This window comes from Helicoverpa armigera, chromosome 10 (assembly GCF_030705265.1).
Source record: "Helicoverpa armigera isolate CAAS_96S chromosome 10, ASM3070526v1, whole genome shotgun sequence".
Classification (NCBI taxonomy): domain Eukaryota; kingdom Metazoa; phylum Arthropoda; class Insecta; order Lepidoptera; family Noctuidae; genus Helicoverpa; species Helicoverpa armigera.
Window position 1 is genome coordinate 6,149,162 of NC_087129.1, and position 23,599 is coordinate 6,172,760.

Sequence of the window (23,599 nt, forward strand, 5' to 3'; positions counted from 1 at the left end):
CCTACTTTGTATTTATCATGAGCCCATTTACTTGTCTCGGTAAAGTCATATTTTGAGTTAACATCTGTATGCCAAAGGCGCATAGGCCAGTATAAAAATTATAATTAACATCCTTCAGTCTCTCCCAAATATACCTAGGTATCAACTATTTCAATAGTGTTAACATGGCATGACGAACTTATTAACCTAACGACTGCAATTTATTAAAAGTAAATAACATTTGAACATTAGCATCTAGCATGTCTTTTCATTACACTGAATTAATATTTAACAAGAAATACTGAAAACATGCAACTTGTTCACGGGTCTCGTTATGAAAACTAAATGCTATGGTGCCGCTGCTCCAAAGTTAGTGGCAAAACACGATAATGAAATATGTTGTGCAACAATGCTATTAACATGTTCATAACAGTCTTGTTAACTATAGTTTCCACGGGAATGTCATAAAAATGTTTACAACTTGAACGTACAAATATTCGGTTTTTATTCGCGTCGATAGGTCACGAGTGTAGTAATGGAAGGAAGTTATAATATATCCACGACCTTACCCAAGACACAATACAAAAATTACAAAGAATGAAAACAAATGTTACCTACAAAAAAATACCATTTTATTTAATAAGAGACTTCTTCTTTTAATTGATAAGATTTCGCTTCAAATATTCAAACAATGAAGTTATGCACCAGAAATCGACCTACATTTCGGAGTCATGAGTATCTAGGCTAATTATGTTCAAAGTTACAACCCGCAGAACTGGCGACGCAATTGATCCTGTGTGCATTATAAATGCAAGTCTCAACTTAAAATCAAGTTGAATCTGGCATGAGACTAACCTCTGAATATCAAGTAGCAAGCGATATGTTGCATATCGTAAGTTCGTATCAAGCAGTCTTATTTCATATGTATTAGGTGTAGGTACCAGTATGGTGAAAAGCTTCTCTCTACTAACATATACATAGTATTATATAGCGTGACCGAAAGCTGACCGTTGCCTTTGAGTACCTGTCCCGGTTTTTGACCGTCCGTTTTTCCTATGTAGCTATGTATCATAGAGCAAGGAGAGAGCAAAAGTCCACTGGGTCAAGTAACCAATTCCTAATTGGAAAAGGTGCGAGGTACTATGCTCAAGCAAAAATAAATATATTTCAATGAATATATTTTTTCACACAAAAATAAGATATAAATCTAGAAAATAATAAGGAGATGCCTAATCAAGTCAGTCTCAAGTCTCTCAGCTACAAATAAGAACTCAGAATATCAGAGGGCTAGTTAGCGAAAAAATATTTTCAAAAGTTTTTCTAATAAATATTTAACTACATAGGTATAAATCATTCGTCTTCATGTCAGATCTTATTAGCACTGACAATACCATCATAAATTGTGCCGTTTTCTGCAGCATATGGCAGAAAGGCGTTCGGGTCGCTGCCTTTTCTCAACTCGTGAAGACACTGTGACAAAATTGTGATTTCTTAGTAGCTTGGTGATTTATTTGAATTTTCTTTCAATATTTAGTACCAAAGCTTAGATTTAAATGAGAATATTATACGAAAATTTCTTTCTGTATTTTAGTCAACTTTCAAAAAGAGTTATGATTAGTATTTTTTTTCTTGTATGTATATCTGGTATATCCAGGTATGCATGTGATATTCTTTTATAACACTTATCCTTTAGGTGACTGAATGTCATTTTTAGATTTTTCTGAATAACCTGTAAAAACTACAGGAAAGTTTAATCGTAAAACACTCCAATAAAACTAAAAATATTTCAGTATATGGCTTTAAAAATAAAAACTGTGCCTTAATAATAATCTGAAAAGTTAAAAACAAGTTTAGAATTCCTAGTTGGAGAATTATTTTGCTACGAAGCAACGGCTTATCCAGCAGGTCTAAACGAACTTTTTATTTTAAACATGTAAACTAATATCCAGTTATATTTTACCGATATCAAATATCCGAAATTATTTCATGCAAGCCGTGTCAAGCGGTGTAGAACAATACATTACAATGAGAACATGTCTAATTAGCCAACATTTGCAATGCAATGAAATTGCACTGCGTTAACGAATATAGAAATTGCGGCACACAAATTAGGCAATATGTTAATTGATCATGTCGATGGCAGAATCTATGCTATTAATATGCAAGAGATTTTGTTGGTCTCTCATTTCTCATGCTCATGCTATGCTATTTATTCTCTCGTTTTAACTATTGCTTCTATTAAATAACTAATGAGGTTTGAATATGTAAATTGAGTGTTATAATCAAGCGTTTCTATTTTATGGATCTATAATAATATGGTAATATTTGTAACAAAGTTTGATCGGAATATTAGAGGTATATCATTATTAGAGGTACATACATAAGAATCTACAGTCATGGGATATTTCAGAAGTTATTGTTATGTAAAGTTTTTTCAGTTTCATTTGTAAGTGACCATTTAAGAATGAGAATATTTATCACTAGGCAACATAATATAAAATCTGTAACTGTACCAAGATATATTTTGTCTAGTTATGTTATATTATGGTAGGTTGTGATGACTTAGCAAAATTTTAACTAGGAACTCACTATTCAAAAGCATGACTGATTGAACGTTTACTTGCAATTTTTCCAATCAGCTACAATTTGCACTCAAACACGAACAGTCCAAAAGTTCTCAATGTTTAATAATTCATCGGAAAATACTGTCGTTAATATTAACAAGTAGTGCTCGTTATCTCTGACTTAACGTTTCTGCTATGTTGACGGTTTTTATAAGCTCTTTTTCTCCCATGCATCAAAATGATTCCCAATAAGTATGAATCTTCACAACACAAGAGTTTTCCAGTGCAATATACAGATGTACTTATTAGTAATATTATATTATTGCAAACTACGTTTGAAATTATGTTCAAAATAACAACAATACAGCCGCAACAATGTTATAATTTTCATACAACGGTAAAGAAATACTCTACATAACAATAAACTGAACAATTGCAAATGGAGACCATACAATACGAGTTCAATACAATGCAATGGTTTGAATGTTGAAGAAAATGGAATAATGAGAATAATGTATCGAACATAAAATAGTTATTAATTCGTAACTATTGTAAATTCGCTTTGTTAGTTTGTCTTTGGACAAAGGGACAGGGTTCCGACGTTCCTCAGTGAGACATGTCAGGAGACGTGACAGAGGCACCCATCAGGAGAATTAACGGCATCAGTAGCAGCTAAGTTAGGACACAGCTCATTGTTCGGCCTAGTTTAACTTGACAATGATGATTCATGTATTTTATAACATGTTCTTGACGAAATAAGAAAACTTGTAAATGGATATGCCTAAAATCACGTAACACGTTTTGATAGGTTTGACGGGATGCCGAACTCAATATACCCAGTTGGGAAATAGCTAGTCGTTTACATTACCACGATATATTTTTCTTAAACTTGTCAACTACCATTGGAGTGTATGACAATAAAGAAAACACGGTCGCGTCGTCGACTTCTCAAAGTTTTTTTGGCACCCACTTCATTGTACGTACCTCGCCGCGATATGAACTCAACAAAGTGAATATAACTGTTTTGTTTTATTGTTTATTACTTTTCTGGATACAACTTTATGCTCACTGACTTCTTACAATAGAAACTTGAGTAGGTATGCAAATTAATAGGTCATAGGTACTTAAGTATGTAAACGTAGTAGGTATTTTTTTTTATAAATACAAAATGTATTCGATAAATGACTCTACGTCTTCGAATGTCAATCTACGTGATAAGTAATTAGTCCTTTATGAAAATATGATATTTCTAGTAGAAAAGAGATGAGCTTCTTTATCTCACTAATGTAATGTTGATTTTGTTTTACAGAATCAACACGAGAGTGAAGACTAGATACTAAAAATATTAAATAACATTGAATATCTCACCAAAAATAAAAAAAAAATCCAGCAAAGGTACGCAGTATAAAACCAGCAAGTTGCCAAGAATCCCACAAATATGTCCACGGACAGCAGCTGTTCTTGAAAAGGAATGCAATACTATCATGAACTTAAATAACCGAGCAATGACAGTCTCATTCTTCTTTGTAGGTATACATAATTGCCTCAGTTTATACACCATCGTCCTGGGAAAACTTCTTTCCGTACCTGGATAAAACACATGTAACCCATGTTCAGCGCCTAGATTTAAGCTTCCTTACAGTGAAAGAATCATTCAAATCAGTTCAGTAGTTCCGGAGCCTTCGCGTCAAACAAAAAAACATACAAACAATCTGACATTTCCTCTTCATATATAAGTATAGACATACGAGATCAGAGAAACTGGCCCAAGCACAAACAAAGTAAACGTGACCAATTCGGAGTCGTCCTGGCAAACTGTTCCCAATATTCTGGTAGCGAGTGTATAGAAAACGCACCGGAAGCGACAATACACTCGGAAATGACGGCCGTCTCTCTTCCACTTCTTCGGTTTCAGTCGGATGTGAAAATGTCGCCGTTTCCGAATGGGACGTTTTCTCAATCACCTAATCGACTCCATAGATGTTTAAATCTTTATTATTTATATTTGCGTGAAATGCCACGTTGAGGTATATCCGGACCTTTTTTATTATTTTATTTATCGAGCAGCTTGTGCGCTTTGCCAGTCCAGCAAACTACTTTTCAAAATCCGCAGAAACTGTCACATACTGAATATACTAATAATTATGGAGATAAATTATAAGCCTTACACAAAAGCAAACAGTCTTAACATCAACTTGAACATAAATTTCAGTTACTATTAAGCTCAATTAAAAAGCGACTCCAATAAATGAATTCAATTTCCATTAACTCCGATAAAAAAGCAGCTCCAAGAACTAAAGCAAAGAGGCAACGTTTAAAACAAAAACCTCACACACTGACCACGAATTAAACAAAAAATAACTAGATAAAATTCCTAAGCAGTGCAAGTAATATCACGTTGTTAGCAGCGCATGAGCGCGCCGACCACCAACTTCGCTTGACTTACAACGCGCCCTGTATAACAAACAGCTGCCACCGTCCTGCTTTCATTCCCACATTAGGGAACGTCAACAAACCATTTTCTTTAAATACAGCTTTGAAATGTACTGATGACCGTCTCGGAAAGCGTGAATTGAGTACCAGTGTGTCTTATGAAAGACGTGATTATCTTAGAACACGCCAATTTGGTAGAACTGTCTTTTGTCAATGGAAATAACAAACGCATATTGTTATGTGTACAGTTATTTAATTATAAATCCAATGCTTATGATGTTTAACAGTTTAAACGCTTTGATTATTATCCACATTTGGCAAGCGTGGCGAATAAAAAGTTGATAACATCACGCTATGCTGTGACAGGTTGCCAGCCGTGGCTATCTACCAGGCGGTTGCTGCAGCAATAATTTGCCTCGTTCGGGTTTTACGATAAACGCGGAACGATAAGCACCTAATATATTCTTTGTTTTGGTCGGTAAGCTTGCCGAAAATAAATAGGCTAAGCTTTTCTGAAACTGTACTTACATTTTCAGTTTACTTTGCCAACCTTTCAATGTCATAAAATTGTTGGATAATAAATCTACCTACTCGATATTGTAGACATTAAAAACTGTCTAGTCAGCAACACTACAACTACAATAAATAAACTGAGTCACCTACTACACGTCAATTCTACATAATTCGTTCGTTGAGATTGTTATTTTTAGAAATTCTCTCTCTGTCTGTCTGTCTTTACATAGCTGCTTTGTATCTCACATGTTCAGTTTTCCTGATCTTTCTTCTCCACTTCTCTGTATCATCGGCATCGTTTTCGAACGTTTCCTTCATATCCTTCACAGCTACGTGTCTCGAGTCTCGATCTTGTTTGAGGACAGCTTTTAGATCTTCGAAAGGGGAACGAGTCCAGGCCACGCAGTCAGGTATCTCTTCTTTTCGTGGTCATACCACCTTATCCGGTTCTTTATCTTATTAACGACACCAAAACTTCATCGCACGAATTTACTTCGAATTTGATCGGGCCCGGAGTCGCCACACATTCAGTATCTTCATTTCATAATTTCTCGTAAATTCTCATTTAAATAAAACGCTGTTGTAACGTACTTTTATTCTAAAAAGATACTGACCATTGAAATTCTTAATTGAATTTGCGACTTCAAGAGGTTCTGAAAGCAGTATTGGAGCCATCAAAGTTTAAGTATCACAGCACCCTAGGCTTTAAAAATCGAAACTTCTTATTGGACTGAAGTTTCACTTTGACGTCAGTCAAAGTGAAACTTTCATCTATTCTAATACTGAGAATAGCAATTTAAAACGAGTCCTTGAATATAAATGTGATCGAGTTTTAGAAGTCGTCAAACCCGGAATAGTTGGCGAGGACGTGAGTGTCTCACTCCTCGGAACAGGGTTGACAAGGACAAAACACGACACTATCAATGTATTCCAAAGTTTTCCAGAATCCAGCTTATCTGAAATGAAGAATACAACGTGCCTTGAGTGTATTTAAAGCAGATTTCACTCCTCACCTGAGCTTGGCACATTGTACTGTGACTTATATAATAAGACCTCTTTTATATAAAGATCAATAGTATTACCTTTTTATAAACAGTCACTTCTGTATAAATATGTCATTTTTTATTTATTTAATACTATTTATTATTCCACTGTCGGATCAAAGCTTCCACGTAGAGTAGGTACTTTTCACCCGAGAATAGATGCTTAAGATAATTGGCGATTTCAGAGTTTTATACAAGCCTTGAAAAAGAAAAAAGAGCTAATTTAGATATTTAAAAGTATAAAGCAAGTGATGTTGACCTTATTTTTATTAAAGGTAAGTCTGCTACTTCTTATCCCAATTTAACATCGGCGGTTAAAAGCAAACCGAGTATTGTGGTTCTCGAGATGTCGAGCACTGTCATTGCTTAAGCTATTATTGTGATTTGCCTCGACATTTCCTGCTAAATCTAGCTAAAGCCGGGCATAATCAAAATAGCATTTGTGGTATTTATGCTGTAGTTCCTGATATAGAATACATTTTGAAAATCGTTATCAGTCTGCTGAAAGCCTTCCAAAAATATTATGGCCTAAGCACATATGTATGGAGGATTTAAGCGCGTTAGCCAATACGGTGGCTGAACTTCGATTGCGTTAGCCAATCCGACTTCCCAATGGTACATCGGATTAGTACATAGTGCTTACAGCAACTAAGTTCATAATAAAGTAGCCACCGGAATAAAAAAACACATAGGTACTGATTATGAAAAAATAAATACCACCCATTATAGCCTAGACCTTTCCCAACTTAGTTGGGTACGCTCAATAAGTGCCAGGTTAAGCAATAAATTCCCAGAACTTTTATTTGTAGTTTGGCGCATCGTTTAAATATACCTTTTATTCTGGCTTATTGATCACAAATATTACAAGGGCTTATCTGAATACTCTTTGAATCATGAATGCATGCAAATGTTCACTTATTATGACACGAATTAAATTAAAAACAAAAGAGCTGCAGGAAAATTGCATCCCTTGGCCCGCCATTGTCGCATCGCTTGCGAGTCCATTGTATATAAGTGCAAAGCAAAAATGTTTCACAAAAGGCTGGCTACGTTAATTTTTATCTGACATGACTTTCAAAGAGACAAGGATTATTTCGCAAAGTTGCACATTTGACAACCCTACTAGAGGATAAGGCCTTACATTCAATAGCCACGAAAGCCGACCCAATAGAAATTCTACTAACAAAAGGAAAGCTTGAATACTTTGATCTAAGATTACTGCTAGGCACATCCTTGAGCGATGGCTTATCGCATCCAGTGGACATTTCGTCTTCAAAAATGTCAGGTCTTCAACTTCACCGTATATTTTATTCAAATTTTAAAATAACAAACGTCTACACAGAGCCTGAGCAGTCGTTATCTTCAGCTGAACATACGAAACATTGCATAAACCATTATTTTTATGTTACCTTTATTTACATTGCCTGGGGAACGTAAGATTAAAGTCTTAATAAAGTCTTGTTATGGTACATACAGTAGTACATGCTCATGTCTAATGCATAACCCACGTTAGTGTGGCATGTTGTAGTTGTGACATCTCATCTATCTAGTCCCATGCCAACTTTATGAGGACGGATGCAACTGGATGCAGCAGAATTACTTTCCAACTGGACTAGTGTTTTGCAAAAGAAAAAATAATCCTATCAAATCATTTTTATAGAATTATGGAAAGAAAGATTCATAAGAAAGATTCTAAAAACTCAACTCGCGCGCATTGATACAACATTGAAACGAGTTATCACATCAAGACTAATCTGGATTCGAAAAGCAACAGAAATCAAGTATTCTGACTTAAACTACAACGTTGTAGCATAACAAACAATGTCCTAATAGCCAAAAGTCTGGAACAAAACCTGAGGAAACCCTCAAGAGGATTTGGAAGAGCTTGGTTTGTGAGAAAGCAGTATTTCATGATACGCCACTAACCGCTCGAAGGTTAACGTTAACGGCTGTAACCGTTAGTAGGTAATAATCAATTTTTCTAATATGAATTATGAATTGGTACATGTAGCAAAAAAATATTGACATAAGCCCTTTTAGTTTGCATATTTCAGTCTCTGCTTTGAAGAAGCAAGAATTCTCTTGTGTCTTATTGCTTTCTTCTCTGTTACTTACAAGTATTTTCAAAGTAAACGTAAAAATGTAGCAGTACTCTTTAAATAAAAAAAAGGTTGCTTCTTGTTTTGTGTTTATATTTATCTGAGGGCACGGCAGTGCCCCAGCCAAGACTCGAGCAAAGCGGGCACGGCCGTACCATCTTTTCTCGAAGCGTTTCGCGGCTATTTCAGCCCCCTGTATCTTCCATGTGAACAAAGCTAGGAGTTTAGGTTTTCGATGACCAAGAGTAAGTATTAGAACAAGCTCAGTCCCAAAATTACAAGAAATTTGAATAAATAGTTTACGAGTTATGAGCGATCAAAGTTACACCATTTTGTCACTGACTCACTCACTGACCGATCATCAAAAGTCTAAGGTACTTCTAGCAAACTTAGAACCTTCAAATTTGGCACCAAGATCGGTTATTAGCTACATATAAAGGGAAAATTATAAAAACCTTAAAACTTAGTAAAAAAATAGGAAACAAATTTATATTTGCGGTTTTTCAAGAACATTGTGTATGAATTTTGACTGCATTGATAACTTTGTTATTTATTTATGTACAAAATGTTACTATTTGTTTTATTGTTACGTAGTGTGGTATATTGTTATTATGTATTAAATATACATACATATGAATAAAAACGCTAGGTTAAAATAAAATGAATAATGATAAAATCTTTCATATTAATGCAGTGCGATAAATACTGCATGCTCACTCGATAGATGGCGTTGTCCTGGTCTAAATCGCGCTACGGTTTTTAGTTAAAAAAAAAAACAATTTCATGTGATAGCGCCATCTACCTCTGAAATAAATCTCTTTTATTCTAAAAGATATTCGATTAAAAAATTCGACAATTTCGAAATTGTTTAATTTATTTTAAAAAAATGTTGTTTACGTGCTAGTTTAGGTCTACATATATAGTTTGTTATATATTTAGTTAGTTGCATGTAAGTTAATTTAATTTGTTATATACTTAGAGAAGAAGGAGACCTACAAAAAATAAATTAGATCCCACCAAAAACATTAAATGTAAAAAAAAGCCAATCCTCTACGCAATTCCTCCACCGTAAAAAGTTTTGAGATCGCATAGAAGCCAAGTACTGTTCAACTGTATTTGTAATAATAAATCAATATTTTGTGACTATGCCAATAGTTTTGTTCACATTACAATAATATTGTCTTGGCCATGAGCACAAGTTAATAGTCGCTCCCTGAAATAATGTGTAAATACCATTGAATTGATACATTCTATATGGACATGATTTTACCATTGGACTGATTGGAATTTGAGATCACCATAGACCAAACATGCGCCATAGTAAATGTGCAGTTCATGATTTTGGATGATACTGACTGTCGGTCATTTAGTAACAATTGAAAAAACTAAAAGTATTTAATTCTGTGATATTAAACTTCATGATTGACTTTCACCTCTCCAAGATATGCTGTATTATATTTGTAGTTTATTGTGCTCATGGCCAAGTCAATATTATTGTAATGTGAACAAAACTATTGGCATAGTCACAAAATATTGATTTATTATTACAAATACAGTTGAACAGTACTTGGCTTCTATGCGATCTCAAAACTTTTTACGGTGGAGGAATTGCGTAGAGGATTGGCTTTTTTTTACATTTAATGTTTTTGGTGGGATTTATATTAACAGAGTTAATCAAAAACTAAAATGCTAACAAAGTTCATAAAATCCAATACTTTAAATTAATAAAAGGCATAAGAAATTACCATTTTCCTGTTTCCGTTTAAGTTTAGAGCTAATAAAAGTCAAAATTCTTTACGAGAAAAAGGGCAGTTATGATAACCTAATAACCCGAAAAGGTTCAAAGAGCTCCTTTCATGACAAGACGCAATTTCCACATGGAAAGTCAAATGGAAAAGCGTAACCAATCTTAATGTCTTCGCTGCATGCACGTACAACGATCGATTGCAAAAATTTTCACACGTGATAATAAATAGCGAATCGAATATCACATTCCAATAAAATCATGGCAATAGGGCAGTGAAAACATACAAGTTTCTGTCTTTTCTTGTTTTAAGCGATTTAATATAGAGTCTTTGCATACTTCCACGTGAACAGGCTTTTTTTCCTATACTCACTCAATATTACTAAATTACAATTGTGAAGTACTTATGTTCCTCTTAACAGGCAATGTAATATAATTATTTATTTTCCGACTAAAATTCCTAGATATTCATTCTTCGAAATAATTTATATCTATAGCCTTCTTCTCCTTTGTAAGTACTTGATTATGAAAAACACGCTTAGTTGAAAGTTTGGAAAATCTTCGATAAATAATTAACAGCTGAGAGAATAAGAGGCATTTTAGGTACGCTTCATTAGGTTTCTTGAGTTAATGCTCAAAACGCATGACACATAAGCTACTATGCATCTATAAATCCACGATGTCAATGGTCGTCTGATTTAACCTTCAGCATAGTGGCAGCAAGCACCACTCCTTCTTTTTTCCACTAACAAATAGAAAATTATTATTCGGAATTCGAACCCAGGCCCGGAGAAAACCCCTTCCGACAATGAAGCTTCCTCATTTTCATAACCAAATACTGCTAGTAGGTACGTATTATGTTGATAAACTTCTATAAATGTTATCGTTAAGTTCTAGTTTATAAACCGTGGTTAATTACAGTTGACCTCATGGAATTTGTTTAAATATTTCGATAATGTTTACAAAACCTCTGTTAAAGATAGACCTCATAATAATTTTCTGTTTGGACTACACGTAATCATGACAGCTTAGTCTCTCTCCCAGCGAGCTGGGTTCGGCTTCCAGCATAATTGGACGCAGCTACATAGCTCTCTTATCCAGACAATGTTATTACTCAGTCTCTCTACATGTTTCGCAAACCTGTATATAATGTACTGTAAACTAAGTAATAGTAGAACATAATTCATAATTATTAAACCTTGCAACAACATCGGGTAATGCTACTTTCATTACCCGTTATTTAACATCATTAATACTTCTTAGAACAATGAAAAGGTGGAAAGAAAAAATACCCAATGCTATGTAGGAAATGTTTTCCACCAATGTTTTATGCCATCGTTAGGTTAGGTTAGTACCTAGTACTGAAACTATGGATGACCTGTAGATAAACTATGGATATCCATTGTCCCCAACATAGTAACATGGAAATTACGACCGAAACTGAATGGGTTTTGGGTCGCCTTACTTTATTAACATATTTACGAGTGGTACACAAGTTTGGCGCCGAAGGTTGTTGACTCTATGATGCTCGAAAAATTAATAAGGTGCCGCTTTTTACCACGCACGAGCCGTACTAATCCCGTAGAGTGGGCGTGATTGTTTGGGTATCGGATTACATATGCATGCCTGTAACTGCGTATGTTCCAGAGTAAGACTAGAATAAGACCTCGCCTAATGGCGGTAGACTCTCGGAGGTAAGCGGTTACCAAAGAGGTCGTCAGCTCCCTGGAGTGACTTTACCCGTCAGCGATCTTAAATATTGAAGCTGGCAATTTAAACAGCTACGTCGCTGGCTGGTTTGTCATAGACAGGATGCCGCGTGCGAGTTGACGTTCAGAAAAGCTCGCGCTCCCGCGCTTTTCCCTGAGGTGTTACGACCAGTAGCTATGTGCGTTTTAATTTATAGGTATTGGTTATGGGACTTCCTATTTCCTAATGTTATTAGAGTGATAATTATAGAGATCAAGTTGTCCAAGTTGTTTAGTATATGAAAGTATGACCAATCTATGTTTTTATCAGTTATCTGGTATTCTCATGTATTGAACAATACTACAATCTCTTACATACACATACATATGTAGGTTCACTTCAGCATAATAATGTACAGGTGTATATTGTATACTAGCCGAGTTCCCAAACACAAAGGCAACTCAATTTGTTATTCAAGGTATGCAACTACGTCAGTGTCATATTCATGAATTTATCGCGGTAATGGCCTGTCAATGGCCAACTGCAAAACTAAAACCGCTTTCATAAAACTTTTCATTAATTTGATGAAATATTCATCAACACCAGAATTGCAAGCAAAAGCAAATCCAAAATCGATCGAGCTTAACGATGAAAAACTGGCGAAATAATCTCGTTTCTAATCAAAAATCAAACCGAAAATATTTTCATATCGTAGCATAAGTTTCTGACATTTAATTTATACAGCTGTCTCGCTAAACCAATTAGAAAAATACCAAACAAAACAAACGCAAGAAATTAGTAAACTTTAAGAAGAGTATTTAATAAGCTCTTAAAAATAAGAAGATACTAAAAAAGCAACAATTTTCATTTACAATAAAATTCTTAGATAAACGAAAAACTCTGAAAAGTTCATATTTAATGAAAAAACTTTTAAAATTAGGCTGTTCTTACGTCAAAATGATTGCATACCAGTTTAGTGTCGCGCAACTGACTCAGCTTGTATCATTTCGGAGTTCACGAAACTTATATGGAAACATCCACGTGAGCTCTCAGTTTATGCGACACTTAATTAAATAAAGGAGCGTGCAGGGCACGAGTCGTCGGCGATGGCGTCGGCTCTCGGCGGCGAGCGCGGCAGCTGCGGCGGCGCGACGTTCGCTCGCGGCGGAGTAGCGACCAGCACTGGCGCGCCGCCCCGCGCCCCGCGCCGATCATCCCTTAAGTTTCCAACCACGCCACGGGTCCTTCGCGCCCGCACCTATAAGGTGCAGCTCTCCTCCAGCCAAACTGCTGACTGCTCCGCCGCTGAACATCTTATTAGCATAGCCGACGCAAATGAAGCTGCACCCTGCACTAAGCCTACATAAGGCGGCTAACTTTTCCGGAAGTCTTGCTTTGCAAATGAAATGCATTTTATCTTGGTACTATTCCTGTTATCTTTTCACGTACATACCCAAATCTCAAGCAAAATATATATTTTCTAAACGGCTTTTCTTGCACTGTAGCAAAACTGGCAACAGATAGCGCGTCACATATCTCTACTGGGATTAAACAGATATTTTGGATCACTACACTGTCGTCGGCTTCAACATAATATTGAACACTATTTATTATAAATGTTTTATATACAGGTACAACTTCAATTATGTACTTTTGCGAATCAAAAGTGAACAAAGAACTTTCCTAGAAGCATGCACTGTGTTTAGAAAGACCGCCCATAGCGCGGTCGCTCCGCCCGCCCAGCTTTGAAACCTAATATTTTACTCGGCATGTTATGTTAAACATTTTTCTTGTAGATCTATGCAATCTACACGATAAACTGAACAAAACTGAGAGCTTCACAAAAACTTAAACTGTAATATAATAATATTGTCTGAAAATGTTCACAAAGCCTGAAATACGATTTGTTTTTTGTGTCAACAGTTCAAACATTTATTGAATGAAATATTTTAACGAATATTAATGCTCGGATAGTTGTTCAAATAATTGAACGCAATCGTAATTAAATATATAATTTAAAAGTACGCGGTATTATTGAGCGTCGTCGGACGTTGACCTAGATTGACGCACAGACAAAATAAAATTGAATTGAAGAGTAGGCGAAGTGCACGACCGGACTGGCGCGTACTCGTCACCATAGACAGTCACAGACGAGATCGACGATCTATAGACGCGGCTAACACGCCGTTTACTAAATACGTGTCAATCACCACACTACACCTAATTCAATATCATAATCCTCGTGTACATGAAGACGTTATCTCCGTTAATGTCTACATAATACATTACACACTACTTATACACACTAACGCTATCGGTAAGAGGATTTGGTTTGGAATAATAAGATTGGACAGGTAAAATTCTGATAGGATTCATGAGTAATCAGTTCTTCAATCAGTCCTGGTAATCACAAATATAAGCTTGGAAAAAGGTTTTGTCCACTTATAGAATATTAATCATTTGGCATTTTTTTCTGTAATTACTAGATAATTATCATAGTTTTTCTCTTAAGCTGAATTAAACTAAAAACCTACAGATACGATACGAATGATGTGATATTGCGCTAGAGATTTTCTCAAGCTTTCAACTTCAATTAGATTTTAAGCGCTGATTATTACGTCCTCTTACAATAAACCTACGAAACTAGAACAAACAGAACTCCAAACAAGGCTTTCACATATCGTGATGATAGATTGTAGGCACCATTTCTTCAAGCTGGTCACAGCTAAAAGGAATATCACACCTGCACAATTATTCACAGCACTATGGCAAGACATCGGAAGAGAGTTAACTAGGCCGACACGTAGCGCACTACACACGACCAAATACTTCACACTTTGCACATCAAATAAAGTAACAAAGCTTCTATAAACCTTACATCTAAGAATTGAAATGGCATTTCGCAATACGACCAGGTACACTTAAATATTAATTTCTTATCTAATGCTTTCACTCAAATCGTAAAAACTGTACCACTTTTACAATTTAGACGTATTTTATTCGATGCTAACCTGAAGTAATATTCGAGCTCACAAAATTCCAAGTGTACATTTTATTGAGTAGCTTTATAAATTTTTACGACGATTTTTATAGCATTTCGCACAATGAAACATTACCCCGGGAGCGTCGGCCACAGCCGCTGTAACAGTTTTATGTGAGGTCTATTGGCTGTTTGTTTAGTTCCACTTGTGCCGATGTTACCGAACCACGATATTGCAAACTTTGATGCAGTTTCGCAACTGCGCAGCCGTGTGTCACTCGCGGCGCCCGCCAATCGCTGCTATAATGAAAACAAAACGTCTACAGAGACCTGGCGCGTTACTAAGAAATATGATCAACCTGCTGCAACTAAACTGCTTTATAGCTAATGGTGAAGCAATCAATTGTACGCGGTCATTGCTCATTTGAATGCTGATCAGACATTAACGATCGTTAACTAAACAAAACAATACCCATATAAGTTAGTGACAACTCCACTAACTCGTACCTGCGGCGCGGCTTCATTTTGAGAAAATTAAATGTTAGCTTATTGGCATAAGTACTGTTGTTTTATTTCTGTATTTTTTAATCGGTACATACTAGAATAAACACTAAACACCTTTTCAACCCTTTGTTTGCCAAAACTTGAATATGATCATAGAATTTAATAGTGGGTGATACCAAATTATCTTTACAAATCCTAGAACCCAAGTAAAAGGAATTTAATACCCTAAATAAGAAAAGCAGTCACATGAACATGAAACGTGTTCTCAAATACATAGGTAAAATGAAGAACAATTGAGTTTCACACGCCCACATGCTTCACATTCAAATTCTATCTATAATTCATTTTTTCCCTGATTCATAAAAAGGCATTTTTACACTTGACCCTACACATACTTAAAATACGGTTGTTCAATAAGTAAGGAAACGTTTTGTCAGGTACTTGGGGCCCTTCTTCGCTGCCCCAAAAGGTCGGAAGCCACGATTAGCCTGCGTTTGAAGTCTTTATAGCCAGTCATTTACAGAGTAATGTGCTGCTCAAATTCAAATTTCAAAAGAGCGGTTTTACCAAATATGTCGTTACTTTATAAGATAGCCTTACCTACCGTGAGATAGTCACCTTCAGCCGTTTTGCAATGACTTTTAGATTACCTGAAATGTTCAGTTTCAAATGACGTGAATGAACATAAAATTTTAAAAGCTCAAAATTATTTTATATTGTAAGTAACAGCACAAAATATTTTGGATCAAAATGTATTTCCTTACCTACTCAATAATTTAAAACAATTAAAATAAATGTTTATTCACGACAAAAGTGTGAAGGCAACGTTAAGGTTTTAATGTATTATACATCTATTTAATGTAATAATTTTATTCATAGAGGAAAGGTCGTGTATATGGATGAATTTTAATAGACGATGATGAGGCTCGGAGCGTGGAAGAGTAATTACGACGGTCATCCGACACAGGCGATACCGGCCCGCCTGCCTGCCCTATACGTAATGCTATTTACATTTTTTAATTCAAAGCGCTTCACCAATTAGGTTTTTATTGTGCTATGTGTACATAAAACAAACGCCACGCTCACCTACCTAAAACACTTTTTGTGTAACCACGTTACGGTCAGGATATTCATATTTTGTAGCTACTATTTTATTATTAAACCTGAAATTATTTAGCACACGGCTTTGTGACTTAAATTACTTGTCAATTAAATATCAACATAATTGACTCGCGTCAAAGCTTGCTATGGAAAACCACTCAAAATATGTATGAAATGTGTAGCAAAATTTTCCGATATATTCGGCCGTGCACCTGGGACGGGCATTTGATACAATATCACACAATATTTTTAATATTCGTCGGTGACAGCACGCACACTGCCGTCCGGCCCACGGTGGGCGGAGAGCCTCTGTGCTTGATATTTTTATATCCCTCCCTTCACCCTCGTATTATCATGAGTTACTGCCAAGTAATTTAAATATGAATGCCGGTTTGACAGTTCCATGTACCCCGTAAGATGAACAGTAACGACAGCTTCAAATTTTTCAACAAATTATAAATTATGTAAAACTGTAAAATTATTGTCATACATTCTTGTGTAATTGAGAATCTTTTTTAAAAAAGAGTGGAATTCATCTATTTTATTTAATCGGAATAATGATACAAAATGCTGTTGGCCTAGTTTCCAAAAATAAGTTTAATAAACGACCTATATTGGCAATTTAAGTTATTCGAATTTAGAACAAGTATTTTAATCCATTTTTGCACCTCAAACATACTCTAGCACGTTGCGATAAAGGCCGCGGGGAACAATTCCACAACTTTTAACTTTATTGCTTACAACAGTCCTAATTACCTAGCAGAAATGGCAGACCTTACTTTGAATGTAATGTGGCGGTTAAGCATCATTAACTGAACCCGAATAATTAATGTTTTAGAATCCACTTTTTCTTGAGCGGGATTTTTCTAAAATATTTTAATAACAGCGTAGACCCCGGAAGACATGACATAACACTATTAACAAGAGCTGTTAACGTCGAGAGTTATTAAAGTATGTGAAATTCCCATTTTCGTATGTGGCCTTAATTTTGAACATCAAACGAGCGAACAACTTGCGTCGTTTGGCGGAACTTCCCCAAAAATTCCACCACTCTAATTTTGTGCCGTAAAATATTTGACACCGCTTGTCGGCCTTGTGAATTCCGAAAAAACACTCGATAAGATTACAGAGCCGAAAAAAAATCTTGCCTTTTTCGCCTTATTCGTAATGGATTTATCAAGCAATGTTCAGAGTCTGTTACGAAACGACTAATGATTCGGAAGACTATGAGCTCCTAAAGAATTGCCACATTTTTATACTTGTTGTAGTTTTTTGTGGTGGTACATGTCCGCCATTAGTAATGTACGATCCTTGTCCCTCGCCCAATAAACTAGAGCAATGAAGACACGATAGTAGTGGAGCCTGTGGAAATAGCCCATGAACTGAAATGAGTAACAGTAAACGAGTACACTAGGGTACCTTTTATTCGGCCCGAGTCAATATAATTTAAGCCGATTCGTATAATTATATCGGTGAGGTGAAATTTAATTAAATAGTAAAGGTAGATATAAAATATCATAATTTTGTTATTACTTCACGCTTCGCTGACAACTAATCAATATCGTCGACTATTATTAGTGTTATATTTGTTTTGAGTCGATAAGTTAGATGTAGCGTTGTCCGAGTTTTGTTAACGGGTTAAATATTCACTAAATCAATCATAAATAAGTCGAGTCGCATCTCTGAGCGGAATAGAATCGATACCCGGCTAGCAATTGTCGTAGTAGGTAATCTTCGGCAGCATCCGCGTTCAGACTGCAAACGAAGCTTTTCAGATGGTTCGTTCTAGCTTAGAAAAACATTGTTGTCCTAACCCGCAGACTCGGATAGGCGTTAGAAGTTTCTTACAATTTTTCATGAATGATATATGAAAGCCTTATGTAACAACTTACTATAGGTATCCAGAACGTATCTACTATATATAAATTATATATATTCTTTTATCGGTTCCATATCCTTACTTAGCGGGAAACTTCGTGATAAATACGATTTTAGTAGTCAATTTAAAATGAGCTTGTAAATCCTACAACCTTAACAAGTCTTGAGATCAAAGTACTTATATCTGACACATTTTAAATTGTACATTATCGTGTTGACATTGAATGCGCACACGGCTCGGTAACGAGTAGTCGGTCCCACTTGTTAAGCCGAAAGGGTTCGTATATTATGATTGTTATAGGCAAAAGGCCCACTTTATTGTACTAATGTTGTGCCTTTTACGTGATCATCATTTAACGCCCGATGGGTGCGCAACCCTACGACCCTAACGATGTTATAGTTTAGAATACGTGATTAAATCATACATTCAGCCGGCTTTGTACAAAGTTTTCGCTATCATAATTATTTGGTGATATTATATTTTATGAATTAAGTTAAGTATTTGTTCTAGGGTCTGTTACGTGTCGTGCAACTATTAATTCGGAAGGTACTAAATTGGCATATCAAATAAAGTTCCGGAATACAATTGAATTTAAAAAATACTGTTAAAATAGTTCGTTACGATTCCAATTCTCAATACTTTCATTAGCCTTTACAGAGCTAACAACAGTTGAATTGTACACGCTAGTCCCTTTTATTGACTCGTAGCTATCGATCCGAAAGTTGAAGCCCAATCACTCAACGAGCCCCCGCGTACAACGTAATCAACACGGATATATTACTATAATGTTTACTCAGGCACCTAACAAACGCTGCCTGTGTTGTGTGTAACTAACTATATTTTTGATAACTTACTAGTTTGATGGACGTAGTTTGTAAAATTCACTTAGTTTATTAGTTTTAGGCACTGGAATGACTTCTGCTACTGCAAAAAAACTTTATACTTCAAGGGTAACTGTAATTAAACAATAACACTAACTTAAACATTTTGTACAAAACCTTTGAAGATTTAAAAGAATATCGAGGTTATTTATGTCATGCTATGTCCCGTCATTGAAATGAACAACGATTTTTACAACTGGTCTGAACATAACATTATCAGATGACGCCTCCCGGGGGACAGTAAATATTCGTGGACGCCGCGATTAGCCCGCGCCCGCGGCTCACAAACATGCAACACATTTAACGCAATGCCTACATACACTCACGTACCTACTACATATGAGAAAGTTTAGGTACCTCTAACAATGAACTCATGCATTCATACACCCGTGAGCACCGAACAAAGACTCCATTCCAAATCTAACCTGTATTAAACTTTCGCCATAGGACGTTACCGCCAATAGGAACAATGATTTTTTCCATGTCCTTTGGGGCAACAAGTTGATGAAATATTTGCTCAATCGGTTGTGTAACATAGTTTCATTTATTTCACTTCACCCCAGTCACTCAACTGAAATAACAACAGAGTACGTCGGATGTGAATCAGCAATAAATTTCAATAGCAATACGTTCACGTATACCAATAACTGCGGTATTCATACATCATTAAGAGGTTACAATCTAACATTTCTTTTACCGCACAATTTGATAGAACAGCATTTCCTCACTTATATTTTACGCTTAATTTAATCCGTAATAAAATAAACATTTTACACAGTAAGCAATTTACTATAAATAAGGGAATTTTATCGTATTCTACAAATATTTTGAAGTAGCTTTACAAAATCCAAATGAAAGTTCACCATCGAACAATAACTAAGTAGTTTCGTAAATATAACACAATTATACAGAAGTAATATACATATTCAGTATTGTAATAACAGCATGTAGTTTTCGGAACTGTTCCAAATCACATGTTACAAAATTAAGCACTAATCACGGACCGCGCCTAGCAAATTACCGAAATTAACTAAATGGTTTATGTTAAAACAGAAACTGTCGGAATATAATTACATTGATATGGATTTTAATATAATTAAACATTAAAGTTGCTCCTCACTGAGACAGCATTTGATGGATTAAAGTTTATTACTTATTTATTAAATGGAAATAGTTTCAAAGGCAGTTGTATATAGCCAGAGTGCGGTGAAAAACAATATTCAAAGCTGTAAGTATAACCTGAGCGTTTGGTCCGCCTAAGTACGGCCACCCTAGCACTCTTGGGAGAAGTAAAACCCGGGAAAAGGGTCCTTTATTAATACTTAGTATATTTTGATGACTAATCCGACTGCTAAATGTGCTACTGGTGGCTATAACTACTCCCTTTCCTTATAATGAACCTACTGGTGTATTATTAAATGGGTATTAAAATTAAAATTATACAAGAACATTACGTCTGGACCCGGACGCAAGTAACTAACAAGTCCAAAAACAATAGTCTTTGTCATTGGAAAATAGACAAGGAAGGGTGAATTTGTAGCATTAGCAGAATTAATTGGATTAGCAATAATAACAATAAAATGCGCATGGCAAGCAATTAAACAGTTGTCACGACGCGAACTGGAATAGGAAACTAAAGTGTCACCCGTCCGGTACATGGCGAAATTAGCATCGAGCGAGTCGCCTTCATTCAACAACAGGAACCAACCATTAATCTTATACAATGTGATTGCGGTCCGAATTCCTCTTCATTATTCAATCATCCAATGACAAGGAATCTGAAGGTTCTGATAATCATGTTTCCCGAATTAAGGTAACATTCCATTCAACCCGCCTTGAAACGTCTGAAACATCAATAAACAACTTGTTTGCTAATGCTAATGGTTCCAATAAAATTATCAATAAACATTCAGATTATATTTTCTTTTCCCGTTGCGTACAACTGTACAAGTCATAAAAGTCAATAAAGGATATTGATGTAGGCCAAGGCCGGGGAACTTTTACTACTTGTAATACCACTTACAATACAATTTACTCTTGCGACTCTACTCATCTCTTAGCTCGACTTCTAATTTATCTGCATGTAAACGTGACTTTCTGTAGTAACATCAATTCAAATAACGTACACTCCTGTTTTACGTTACACGAAATTTCTTAAAGAATTTGTTCAAAAGCTGTATGCAAAACTGGCGGCGAAGTATCAGCCTCCCGGTGATACATAATGCATAAACATCGCACCTTGGCGTGCAGAAGGCTAGGAGCAAGAGCTCTTCATATCTTGAGCATGCCTCCACTTAGGTCGCTGCATACGGGCCGTCCGTGTAACACTCACTCGCCACCACTCACCGAACTAATGTATTAGAATCAAATGGGCGTGCACAACTCGGCTGGCGGACAAGCTAAGCGTTACATCTACGTACCTAGCCACGTGTACCTCCTGATTGTTGTGCACTTGTGCGGATAAATGGATAACCATCTAATTGACAATAACTGGAATGACAAAAGCGTTGATTATAATCCGCTTAGTAATTGTTAAACTGTTCAATAGCGAAATAGATTAGTATTTCGATTGTAATGGGCAGATGTATTTGCTATAGGTATAATTATTGAAACGTATTAAATTTACGTTAATAGGTGGACCAATAATGAATGTTAAATTGAAATAATCGTGGAAGATATAATGGTCGAATTGGTCAACATGACATGAAAATATAAATCTAATTCGTCACTTCCAGCGTACCTGTTACTGTTATGTATTTTAAAACGTGTGCAAACGTAATCTCATTACTCGTTACGAGGCTCATAAATTGATTAATGGGCCTCAAATTCAGTTATCGGCACTACACTTCGAGCCTTCAGCAACGAAATTCAAAATAAAAATATTTGAACAGGCTACTAAAAAAACAAAAACGTATTCGATATTCAAATCCAAACAAGCGATGTCTGTGGCTAAATGTAAGTTTCTGAACCGAACTAGAGCATAAACAGTGCGTACTTGAAAAGTGCATGAGCGCGAAGCAGCTGAAGCGTAGAGTGCCCTCGAGTGCTGTAGGGTCGTTAGAAGCCGCACTGCACGCTGCACCTCCTACCAGGATTATTTAGTTAAGCATCTTTTCACTAAACCTTAATGAGACTTCTTCCCGCTCTCACGAATTTTTGAATTTTATCCGCAGGCTTTCCGGATTGGCGTCGGAAATTAATTTACGTAAAGCTAATAGCATAGTATCATGAACAATTACAAAAAGTGGCCTATTTCTAAATCTTAAAATTACCAAACTCATGGTCATAATCAGTCATCGCAATAAATAAAACAGTAAGTGCGATAAATACAGTTCGAAATATCAGTTCATCTTCGAGTTTTCCAATAGTAATATTTGCCGTGCCGCCACTAATCCATCTCCCTCGTTCACAATATTCGATAACAACGTGATCCAGAAAATAAAAGCGGCATGAATGTGCACATTGCTCATTTTCAAGCGCTGTGAAAGTCAACTAAAAGATTGATTCGAAATCCTTTGCCAGGCGTACCAACTAAATTCTTTACTTTCAAATGAAGCTCTACTCTGTGATTTACCCTCACCTATGAATAATTTTATATTAAAAATATAGCAATAAGTCTGAACGAAAATATTTGTTCAAAGAACATCATTTCTGCCGTTTTAATGGCAGTTGATTTACGCCATTGGCGCGGAAATCTCCTGGACGAGAGTCAAAGAATTCTTTGAACGAGGTTTTCACTGCATCTTCGGTGTCTTTTTTGCCCTGTAAAGAGCTCTCTGAACTAAAATAAAATGACCTGATATGTTGATGTCGCTTTGACTTCAGCGCTATACTTGCTCACTTGAAAGCAGTGTAAAGTGAACATTATTTGAAAACAATTCTGAAATGTTTGAATAGGTAAATCTTTTTGTTTGTTGTTTTGCAATTGTGACGAAGTGAAGATTTGATATAAAGTAAATAAAGATAGTAAAATATGGTCTAGAAATTGTTCTCAGCCTTTTTCATTTCCGAACAAATGTATCTGTATTACATTATGTACCTAACGAGAGTTGTAGATATATCGAAGGTTCCATTATTGAATCGAAATGTTACGTAAGTAAATATTGAAGTATTATTACTAACAGTCGACAAAAGGTTATATCATATTATTCTACCCTATTGGAAGGTAGTCAAACAAGAATGTACATATT

General features: G+C 35.7%; 1 protein-coding gene across 4 annotated transcripts in view; it reads right to left on the reverse strand.

The window, feature by feature from the left end:
* Window positions 1-13,241, reverse strand: part of Ten-a (Tenascin accessory) — a 265,476-nt gene extending 252,235 nt beyond the window's left edge. For all 4 annotated transcript variants that reach the window (XM_049840909.2, XM_049840910.2, XM_049840911.2 and 1 more), the window contains exon 1: window positions 13,034-13,241. The gene's annotated coding sequence lies outside the window, so the exon portion shown is untranslated. The remainder of the gene's footprint in view (window positions 1-13,033) is intronic.
* Between the last annotated feature and the right edge of the window lie 10,358 nt (window positions 13,242-23,599).